Here is an 11,920-nt window from a genome sequence, read left to right on the forward strand (position 1 = left end):
TCCACAGGAACTGAACCCAGGTATCTGACCACCCAGGCAAGCCCCCTAACCATTGCACCATCCTGCCTCACGAGCTTTCTCCCTTGGTAAAACTGCCCAGGAGGCAGCTCTTCCACTCAGTCACTGCCTTCACTAGAGTTCGTCCCCATTTACAAAACGGGGACCAGAATCAGGCCCTTTGATTTCAGTGGGAGCAGCATCAGGCCCAATGGTGTCACAAGAGCATCAGATAGACTGGCTCTCAGCCAACGCCCTACATACAGCAATATTGTGAGTGGAGAGCTGCATAGCATTAATGGATCAATATGTCACATCAGCCACTGTCCCAAGCGGTTGGCGCTAGGGACGCATGGTCAGGCATGTTTACAGAGCAGGGCTTAGGGCCTGTACTGAGCCACTCAGCCCCGTGCCCAGCTTCAGAGTCAGACCCACACATCTGACCACTCGCAGAGAGTCCTCCCTATAGCTAAGCACTCAGCATGTTGCTACATGGGTTGGTTTGTGCAGCCTGTGTATGGAGTAACTGATTCAAAGTCCATTATACAGGGGTAATGTTGGTTGTTACTTTGACATGTGTGTGTGGACAGATAGAAAGATAGATCAGACAGAAGTGTGGCGAGAGAGAGAGATGGGTGTAAATGGAGATAAATAGATGGGGGGGATAGACAGATAGATAGATAATGCAATGTTCACATTACTCAAGTAGCAAAGCGGCAAATGAAACAGTCAGTCCACTCCAAACCCATGTCAATGAACCCTTTGTCCCCTCCCATGAGGCAGTCTGTCCGTACCACTTGATATGCAAGAAAACTTCTTTTTAAACTGTTTTGGGACTTTCCTGACATATGCTCCAGGAACTATTTTTCATATCACTCCACTGGCAAAGCCAACCAAGAGGTTTGGCTTCACCAGGGCCAGTGTTTTCCAAAAGCGGTCGCTGAGCTTGGGTGCTTCTGTTTTGGGGGAATCGAGCTGAGACCACACACACTCCCCTGCCAAGTTTTCAGAGCACCCACATCTCTGTTTGGAGCTGGAGGCCCCCCACTGTCCCAGGATACACAGGTGGATTTCAGGGTGAAGACAGACATCGCCAAGCAGACATGATGGGACTAGAGGGAACTGGCTGCACCCGGTGACCCATGACCCCTAAAAGAAGATGGGGAGTGGGGCAAGAGACAACCAAGTGGCCTGTAGAAGACTTGGAGACCATTACCATCAAGTTAGGGGAAGGTTTTGTTGACCTGTCTGGAAGCTGTTAGAAGCCCAGGAGCCAGGTCTCGTGAGCAAGTGGTTGTTGGCTGGTTATTGCCCGTCAGATGGCTTGGGATATTTAGACACCTGAGACTATTTCTGTCAGGAGGGGAGAGCTGAGAGGGAGAAAGACAGGCTACAACTTCACCAGATGGGCGCAAACAGATTGTCTGCGAATATGGAACAGTCCCTGGGCCAGCTCTGCGGAGATTCAGTGCGGCCGGCACTGGCGGGAGAGGAGAAGCATTCTGAGAGGGACCTGCCTACACCCCAGAGTACTGACAGGAGCAGGCCTCAGGACGACTAGGTTCTGTTCCCACAGGGGCCTAGCGCTCAGAGCGCAGGATGGGGCATCAGGAATCAGGAGGTCTGTTGCTACTTCAGGAAAGGTGTGTGGTCCAGTGCTTAGAGCAGGAGGCTGGGAGTGTATTTCCAGCTCTGGGAGGGGAGTGGGATCTAGTGGTCAGAGCAGGGTGCAGGCTGGGAGTCAGGACTCCTGGGTTCTTTTCCCAGCTCTGGCAGGGGAGTGGGGTCTAGCGGATTAGAGTCAATATTCCTGGGTTTTAGTCCTACCTCTGTTTGACAGTGTGGCACTGGGCAAGCTACTGCCCCTCTCTGTGCCTCAGTTTCCCCATCTATAAACAGCGACCAGGTTATCCCATTTTCAAACTGCCCCTTATTGCGCCTCATGCAGCCATTTCATCCCTAGGCCCAAGGTTCATGCCCTGCCCTCCCAGAAAGATAGAAGTAGTGAGAGACTCCCAGATCTCAGGACTCTGATTCTCTCCTCCTCCCCCTATCCCCTTGCCAGCTCCAAAGTGACATCCAGTGGCCAGTTCCATTAATCACAGGGGTAGCTTACAGCCCCTGGAGGCGGTAGGGAGAACCCAGGCATCCTGCTGCGATCTCCTTCGCTCTCGGTGGACAATCTGAGCCTGCAGTCATGTCCTGTGACACGGCCAGCTCTTGGAGAGGGGACATCTGGGAGCGGGAGGTGATTTCACAGGTTGAGGGGTCTGAACTCCGCTTTGTGGGGTGGGGCCCAAACACAGCAGAACCAAGTCAGATGGGGTGGGAGAGCTCTTCCCCCACTACTGCTGTGTCTGGTGCTATATCAAAGCCTGCGGATGCAGGGATCAGGCTCTAAAATTCAGCAGATCGGGCCCATCTCTGGCTCACCCAATCAAAATAATGGCTGCGGGGTAAAAGAGCAGCTCGGAGAAGGTGCGCCAGTCCCCAAGCCACACGGATGCATCCCCCACCCGGTACAGGAGCCCTCTAGACATGGATCCTTCAAGAGTGGCAGGCCAGGCCTGGAGTTACCCCTGTCCTGGTAGCGGGGGTCCGCCAGGCACCCATGGATGGGCCCCCCGGCAGCTTGGATGGCCTGCCCCTCTCCTCCCCAGCAGGAATGGAGTCCTGCTGCAGCCAGGCCTGGCTCGGAGAAGAATCCGCGGCAGGATGGAGGCGCCCAGGTGACAGAGTGCCAGCTAATGCCATCTGCCGCCGTGCCAGCCACGGAGAGGATTCCACCCATCTGTTCACTCGCTTGGATTAGGGAGAAGAAGGGCTCGGACTGGATTCCGAGGGGGGCCGTGCGTGCGGTTCCTTCCGCCCGGGGGAAGAAGTGGGACTGGGTCCAGACCCCGCTGGAACAGGCTCAGCAGGGCAGTGCTTAGCACCGAGGAGGAGGATGAAGAGGAGCTGTGCGGAGGAGAGAGTGGGAGGAAAAGCCCAGACGTGACCATTGTGAGCTCCTGTCTGACCCGTCTAACACAGGCCTTCCCTGGGCCCCGCTCCCTGCCTACAGGGTGAAGCTTAAGGAAAGGATTGGGGTGGGGCTGGCCCCCCAACTCCCCTATCCCCGTGGGGCAGACAGGCAGACCCCACTCCGGAGCTGAGTGCCATGAGCAGTATTAACCCAGGCCCACGCCCCAGCTCGCTGGGGCCTGGGAGTGAACAATGGGTGCTAGGAAAACTCCCCTCTTGGCAGTCAAGGCTGCAGCATCTGCTGCACTTCAGAGCCTGCGGCCAGTGCCTGCTGCGGTGACACCATGAATCTGCACATGCCCCGGCCACCCACTGGGCCCATCCTCCCAGCCCCCTTAAAAGCCTCTAAAAGCCTCAGTTCCCCGTGGCCTTTGCCACTGTTATTCCTGCCTTCTCCATTTCAGCTTCTCTGTCAGCAGCCCCCTGCTATCCTGGTTCCAACCTCTCCAGGGCTGGGATAGTGGGGGCTGCGGGTGGGGAGTGAGGGGCACCAGCAGAGCTGGGTGTGGGGCTCAGGGCTGGGATGGCAGGGGGCTGCGGGTCCAGATTGAGGAGCACCGGCAGAGCGGTGTGTATGGAGGAGCCCAGGGCTGGGATAGTGGGGGCTGCAGGTCGGGAGTGAGGGGCACTGGCAGAGCTGGGGGTGGGGCTCAGGGCTGGGATAGTGGGGGGTGGGGGTGGGCTGTGGGTCAGGATCACGATACACTAGCAGGGCTGCACTGAGAAGCTCACTCTGCACTTTGGCTTCCTCGGCCTGACTCTGCCGCCCCCCATCACCCTGTGTCTCAGTATAAATGAATGTCCCAACCCCCACCCCCGCAGAGATCCCCCAATGCCTCTGGGATACACAGCCCCTCACCGCATCCCCTGATCTAGCTTGTCATCCCAGCAGCACGACAACAAGCACTGGGGTTGGGACAGGCCCACGCAAACACATCTGCCAAGACAATGGGACCAATGCAATCCGGACAGGCCGCTTAAGGCCCGGATGCCCCCTCCCCCAGCCGGGCTTTTATTTGTGCGTGCAGGACTCCATGAAACCATCCCCCTGCACACACCCTGTGATCCTGTTTGCTCCCCAATTCCCACGCACCGCCCGGCGCCCCCTTGTCCTGCGGCCATCTCTGTTCAGCGGCCTCTTGACACCTGCCTGGATGGCTTGGCAGCAAGGGGAGCTCACAGCCTGAGGGGGAGTAAACATGCTCAGCCACGGGCATGGAGCCATGGGCTTGGAGGCCACACCACTGGGGAGGGGGCCACACAGGATCTAGAAGGTTGACGTCACTTCCAGCCGAGGAGTGATTTGTCACCAGGCTGCTCAGAACAAGGCCTGACCGAAGCACTGTGGGGAACATAATGTGTTTGTGTGGGGGGAGTGAAGGGGTTGTAATGACCTGGACATATCCAGTGGCCCTGGAGTCTATTCCTGGCTCTGCCACTGACTTGTTGGGTGGCCTTGGGCGAGTCACTGACCCACTCTGTGCCGCAGTTTCCCCTCCTGCACTTTGTCTTGTTCATTCACTTGATAAGCTCTTCCGGGCAAGGAGTGTGTCTCACTCGGTGGGTACATCTACACGGGATCTGGATGACGGAATTTCCACTTCGAGGAGACATACCCACACTACCTCTGACTGAGCAAACGTGCTAAAAACGGAAGTGTAGCCGCAGGGCGGGAGGCGCAGGGGGAGCTAGCCACCCAGAGTGCGATCCCTTCTGCAACCTTCGGGATGTACTTGGACAGTTAACTCTGTGCGCCACCACTTCTGCTTTCAGCCCCCTATCGAATCAGAGCTAGCGCTGGAAAGACCCTTTCCAGCTCCAGCACGGCCCAGCCCTGAGCTCGGCCAGGGGCCTATGCAGCACCTGGCACAAAGGGGGCCTGATCTCCTCTGGGGTCTGCGCCCCACCTGCCACAAAGGGGGCCTGATCTCCTCTGGGGTCTGCGCCCCACCTGGCACAAAGGGGGCCTGATCTCCTCTGGGGTCTGCACCCCACCTGGCACAAAGGGGGCCTGATCTCCTCTGGGGTCTGCGCCCCACCTGCCACAAAGGGGGCCTGATCTCCTCTGGGGTCTGCGCCCCACCTGCCACAAAGGGGGCCTGATCTCCTTTGGGGTCTGCGCCCCACCTGCCACAAAGGGGGCCTGATCTCCTCTGGGGTCTGCGCCCCACCTGCCACAAAGGGGGCCTGATCTCCTCTGGGGTCTGCGCCCCACCTGCCACAAAGGGGGCCTGATCTCCTCTGGGGTCTGCGCCCCACCTGCCACAAAGGGGGCCTGATCTTGGCCAGGGTCTATGCAAACCCCAGCACAATGGGGGCCCTGATCTCAGTCAGGCCTCCTAAGCACTCCTGTAGTACAGCAGAGTTTAGTCAGATCAGGGCCTGGTGGGCTCACACAGCTGGGCGCTGACATGGGTAAGGCTGAAGTGTGAGGGCCACGGACCCGCACACCCCCCTCGCCCCCCGAACAGGGCGGATGCATTGCTGGGGGGAGGAGAAGCATGTCTTGCTGAGGGCACTACTAGCAGCCACGCTCCCATCACGCAAAGGGAATGAGGAAATTCCAGCTCCTCCATGTCTCTCGCCCCGCCCCCGCCTCGCCTTTGGCTGCACGCTCCCTGCAGATGGTAGCCCAGGGCACTGGAGCGCTGGCTTCCTGGGGAGCTGGGGTTTGGAGCATGGGCAGACTGGCTCACCAGGGAGCTCCACAGGAGGAGCTGGGATCTGGTCTCTCTCGGGGCACCAGAAGGCTGATCCTGGCTCCAAAGCCTGGGAGCTGCCGCCTGTTTGGCGGATGAAGGGGAAGGGGAGGGGGATGCAGAGTGCAGTCTGCAACGTTACCAAATGTCCTGGCTACCATGCCAGAGCCGACCATCTGCCTCCCCCGGCCTGCTCCCTGCCCAGCACTGTGGCTGCCTGCCATGTCCAATCCCCACGAAAGCTACTCGGGGCCCCCCCGTTCCAGCACATCCAGGAACACAGCGGGGAGAAGACCCCCTTGCGATACTGCCAGCCGGAAGCAGGGTCCCCGCTTTCCCAGCAGGGCTGCTGCTCATGGGCTAGGGAAGGAGCTTTTAATGCCAACATCCCCTGATTGCCAAGCAACCAGTTAGCTCATGCCCTGAGCCCCCAGGACTAGTAAAAATCCCCTGGCACTTTTGGCAAGACTCAGGGCTGTTGCCAAATTCAGTCCTCCCTCCCTACACGCCCCCTGCTCCATTTCAGCTGGATCCAGCTGTCTGCCTCGCTTCCTGCCCCTGGCATGGCTCACCCCAGAGGAGGCTGCATCCCAGCCGCTGGCAAAGGGAAGGGACTGCCAGGTGTGTCAGTCGATAAATAAATTAAGAATGGCAGCACTTATTTCAATTCACACACCAGAGGGTTTTCACCCCCAAGCAGCGGGAAGGGTCATTACCCTCATTTTATTGATGGGGAAACTGAGGCCCAGGAGAGAGGCCGTGATTTGCCCAAAGTCGCTTGGAGTCAGGAACAGAACTCAGGTGTCCTCGACGCCCAAGCTAGTGTTCTAACCACTGAACTCTGCTGCCTGTCACCTCAAGCACTTCCAAGAGATGGCACCTGAATCAGTAAGAATCAGAGAGGGGCCCCAGGAGCTCCTTGCGCCAATTCTCCGCTGCATTACAATAACCAAGGAGAGCCAGAATTTACACTTCTACAACCTGTTCCTCTGCCCTCCCCCAGATCAGAGCCTGCCCCCCAGACCCCATAACCAGACAGACATCTTTTCCCATCATCTTCTGCTCCTTTTCTGCTGCCAACGTACAGCTGAGGCCTGTACGCTCTGCCATTCTGAGCGCACACACTGGGGATGGGAACTAACATCAAGCCAGTTTCACTGGAATCAGAGAAATAATTTACCCCAGTGCAAAGTGAAGTCGGATAATGGCAGGGCTCAGTCATCACGTGCCACCATCCGCGCCACCCTGATGCACCCACCCACCCCTCCCTGCTCCTCCTTGGGAGCCTGGGGGCAGGTCCAGCCACAGGAGCAATCCAGAAAAAGTCCAAAGGCTCAAGCCGAAGTCCACATTCCTTTCCCCAGGGTACGTTCAAAATCTAGGGCAGCCCTTCCCAGCTCGTACAAAGCACCCCCTTCCTGACCACAGCTCTCTCCAATAAACTAGCCTTATGAATGGCTCCCTGGAGGTCACGCCTTGACCGTGGCCATGTGACAGCAGCTCCCCTTTATAAAGGGCCCCCAGAGCCAAGTCCCACCCCTATTTCCGGTTCAACTGCATTTTCACGAGGAACCCCCATCCCTGGACATTTTCAAGATCAGGTTAGACAAAGATCTGTCCAGGATGGTCTAGAAATGCTTTGCTTGGTTCTGCTTCAGCCTAGGGAGGCCCTGTAGTTCTGTAATTCAACGCGTGTGACCCCACAACCGAACTCAGGGTCATCTGGAGGATTTTCTGGTTGCAAAGGGAGACCTGGCATAGGGGACTCAGAACCCCCCCCCCCCCACAAACACACACACAAAACAAAAGCTAGAGTCTGATCCCAAGTGCCTGAAGTTAGGCAGACCCCCCCACCCCCAAAAATAGTCCCTGTTCTGGGAAACGCAGCCCACTCCCTAATTAGGAGGAAAGGAGCCAGCCTCGCTACGTTCCCGTCGCCGTCATTGGGGGCTACTTGGCCGCGGATCAACCCGCATGCCTAGTAAATATTTCATCTCACGGGGCTGTGGCGCTGATGAAAGATTCAGAGAAAGCATCTGAGGTGAAGGCAGCAGGCAGGCAGGCTCAGGTACGAAGGACCAAAGCCCGTGCCAAGCTGGCCCTCCCTGCCCCAACCCGCGTAGCTTTTATCTGTCTCTCTTGGCCCTTCTGCTCCTCACTCGGGCCGAATGGAGGTGACGCAGGCCGAAGCACAGCCAGTAGAAAGGTCCACAGGGGAAGCCCGTCAAGTGCAGGAGATGGGGGGAGCTGTCTGCAAAGAGTTGACGTGAGTTTTGTTATTTGTCTGCCAGTGCCAGAAGCCATTAAAATGTCGTCCTGTTTCAGAGAAGGGGGGTCTCTGAAGACAGGCACTGACAGGAAACAAATAGGCTTAAAGAGAGCAAGAGCGAGCAAAGGAGGGACGGGGGGGAGGGGAAGAAAGCCCCAGCCGGCCGCGCTCCTGCCACTGACAAATCCACTCATCTGAACCAAGGCGTTTAATTAGCTTGAAAAAAGGGATGTTGAGTTTCACTTATAGTGTTCTGGCTCGGCCCAGCTAGAGGGGGCCAGGGCAGGGGAAGCCAGAGAAAGCAGGGGAACCAGGGAGAAGTGAAGAAAGCAATTTGTCCTCCATTCTCTTCCACCACGTGCAATTCAGCAGGGAACATTATGTCATTAGTGTGGCTCTTAAGCTTCCCCGGCTCGCTCCCTCTCTGGGGAGAAAGTGGAAGGGGATGCCAGTGAAACAATTAAGTAAAAGGCAGTTTAAAGTTGGCAAACGCTATTCGGGGAGCCGGTGCCGGATCACGGCTGGTGGGAAAGCTCTGCCAGAGGCTGACGGCTGAAGGGTGTAAAGAGCAGGGGAAAGAGAAGCAAACAAAAGATAACGTGGCCTCGAAATGGCACCATTGGAAACGGCTCCAGTTGTGCCAGATTAGGGGCTGGAGGCTGAGCTAGATGAAGGGGTAACAGTGTCAGATTTGCCTTTGTCCTCCCTGCTAGCTGTTGGGTAGGATGGTCCCGGGGCTAGGGCAGGGGCTCAGGACTTTGGCAAGCCAGGTTCAGTTCCCTGCTCTGTCACAGATCTCTTGGGCATGTCATGTGGCCTCTCCTCTGTTGCTCACCTGTACAACGGGGATAATAATATTTCCCTACTTCGTGGATGGGTTGTGAGGATAAATACTTTAAAGATTGTGAAGTGCTTTTGAGATCTCCATTGCTGAAAAGTGCTATAGAAGAGCTATGAATCATTATTCATTTTCCAGTCACTAATAAGATCCCATATCTCTGTCACTAGGGGGCGAAAGGGATAGTTCTCTGATCCTCTTGCCCTCTGTTGGATGGAATCAGGACTGTTCTGCCATGTGTCATATGCCCTGTACTGTTATGGCTAAGGAAGTGACTTCTTTTTGCTCAGGCTATTAGCGCTTTGGGAACAAGGAGGATCCAAGCACTAGTGCATTGGAACAGTTTACCTAGGGTTGTGATGGATTCCTCACTGGCAATTTTTAAATCAAGATTGGATGTTTTTCTACCATAGAGGCTCTAATTGAAAACAGGAATTAATTCAGAGAAGCTCTCTGGCCTGTGTTACGCTGGAGGTTAGACTAGATGATCATAATAGTCCCTTCTGGCCTTACAAGCTATGAATTCCTGAAGGTATCCCACTGTGCGGCATAGCCACAACTCCAGAAGCCCCAAGAAACCACCACTTTTTTTGTCACAGTATCATTCGGAAGCATCTTTCACCTGAAGGTGCCAAGCTGCATATGCAGGGCTCGTTCACTGGCTGCTGAAATGCAGCCACTTCTGGTGGGGACAGCACATAGCTTCACACGGCAACCCCCCAAAACATCTTCAGATAGCAATAACATTTGCAACTGAAAACACAGTGCAGAAAGTTCAGGAGGCAGAATTTAATTACCAAAGCTGGATACAGGCCAGGACACCAGGGTGAACACCTTGACTTTTAGGAAAAGTGCCTTGGGATATTTAACGACCACGGGTGCCCACCCTCCTCCCAACTAATTCCAGCACTTAAAACCAGTACAAGTAAACTGAGTGCGAGAAAATTCCTGACATGAGTTAACACTGACTCGGAGGGGGCTGTGTGGCAATCAGACCCCAATTATAGACCTGCGGAGGGGGCGGGGGGGAGTCTGAGTTTGGATCAGCTTAGCAAAGGGATCATTAGTATTACACTCCCATAGAAAGGCACAATTTTTCCAGCACAGCGGTTCTGGTGTCTCATTAAAAGTCATCAGGCTCAAAGCAAACAAACCACTGCATGTCAGTTTGGGTTTTATGGGGAGAAATAATTGTTCCCACAGCCCAATATGTGTATAAAACTCACTCATAAAACTCGACCTAGCTTTCCAGAGACTGCTCAGAATAAGGTGTGAGGAGGAGGAGGGGAAAGCCATTGTTCCATTGTTAGTTTCATAATAGGGAGAAGGAAGAAAACCTTAAAGGAAGTGGAAAAGCGAAGAATGAAATATCTAGGAAGGGAAATCAACATACTAAGGGCTCATCTACCTGAGGAAATTTACTAGCATTTAAGTTTATAAGTACCTGCCTGGGGAACACAACTTTGATATTGGGCTCTTCAATCTAGCAGTCAAAGGTCTAGCAAAGGCTGGAAGTTGAAAAGCTAGACAAATTCAGGCTGGAAATAAGATGCTAATTTTTAACAGTGAGGGTTATTAACCATTGGAACAATTTACCAAGGCTTGTGGTGGATTCTCCAAGGCTGTAGATTTTTAAATCAAATTGGATGTTTTTCTAAAAGAGATGCTCTACCTCAACAAGAAATTAATTCAGGGCAATTCTATGGCCTGGGTTATATACGAGGTCAGACAAGATGATCATAGAGGTCCAATCTGTCTTTATAATCTATTAATTTATACTTACACTGCTATAGCTCTCCCCATATAACTCCCTGTTCAGGGACTGAGCTGTAGCTCATGAAAGCTTCTGCTCAACTAAATTGGTAAGTCTCTACGGTGCCACAAGTCCTCCTTTTCTTTTTGCGAATACAGACTAACACGGCTGTTACTCTGAAACCTGTTCAGGGACTCTTATTCCTAAAGAGGAGGGTATCTTTTTCCGGTTTAGCTATGTTGCTTTGGAAGCAGGAGTTATGTGGGTAGATCTATAACAGTATAATTATATCTGTATAGTTATGCCGGTAAATTTCCTAGTGTAGATACGCCCTGACAGTTCACACTGGATTTGCACTGCCACTGTGATATCACTTTCTCTTAGAACGGCGTTGGATGAAGCTCCAATGATGCTATACACAGGGTGTTAGAGTGGAGCTGATGACCCATTTGCAAAGGCCCAACGGTGTGGGTAGGTGTGGTTGTGTATGTGGGGGTGTGTGTGCATGTGCATCTCTCCTGTGTGTTACAGCAGAAGAAATGCAACACAAAACTTTCCTGGGGTTCCCTGAATAGGGGCCTTACCGGTAAACTTCCTGAGACAAGCTGGTACCAGCTGTGCTGAGCCTGGGAGTATCTTTCTTCCTGGCTGAGGTGGCAGGAGCTGCACCTAGGAGCTGCTCATGGCAGGAACTGCAATCCCGGGTCGGAATCAAGTGTATCCATCAGGTTACAAGATATGACATGGTGACATTTCATGAAGTCATAAAGGTTAAAGTCCTTCACATTTCTCCTTGAATACTCCAACACACTGGTATCTCAGACCCTGAGATACTGGTTCTTGATGTGACATACTTTGGCACTGCGCTGCCAGCTTGCATAGCAGGGCATCAGCTGGGGGTCAGCATAATAACACAACATTGCAACGTGCCATTGTCACATTGTCTTGCGAGGCACAGTTTAGCGGCGTTGTGGGGCATCGACTATTCAATTAGACACTGGCGAGCTGGTATTTCATCTGGACACTGTGTGTCGCAGCCAGGACGTGGCAGGAGGCCGTAATGGTGCATGGCTGTTTCATTTCAATGGCGTGCTGTTGCACGAGGCCCCCACATTGTGAGGTGCTCGGTGTCCCTCCGATGCTGTTTCTTGTGACACCATTGTGCCACGAGGTAATGGTGTTTCATCTTCGTGCCCCATTCAGACAGCAGCCCACGCCATCCCATTGCCTGGGTGCTCGCATGTCATGCCAAGGCCACTTTCTGACCCAGTGCCCCGGCCTGAGCTCATGCCGTGTTCTAATGTAAATGGAACGTTGCCTGGGGGGGAAGGGCATGTTGC

Source organism: Lepidochelys kempii, chromosome 20 (genome assembly GCF_965140285.1).
Source record: "Lepidochelys kempii isolate rLepKem1 chromosome 20, rLepKem1.hap1, whole genome shotgun sequence".
In the NCBI taxonomy this organism is placed as follows: domain Eukaryota; kingdom Metazoa; phylum Chordata; order Testudines; family Cheloniidae; genus Lepidochelys; species Lepidochelys kempii.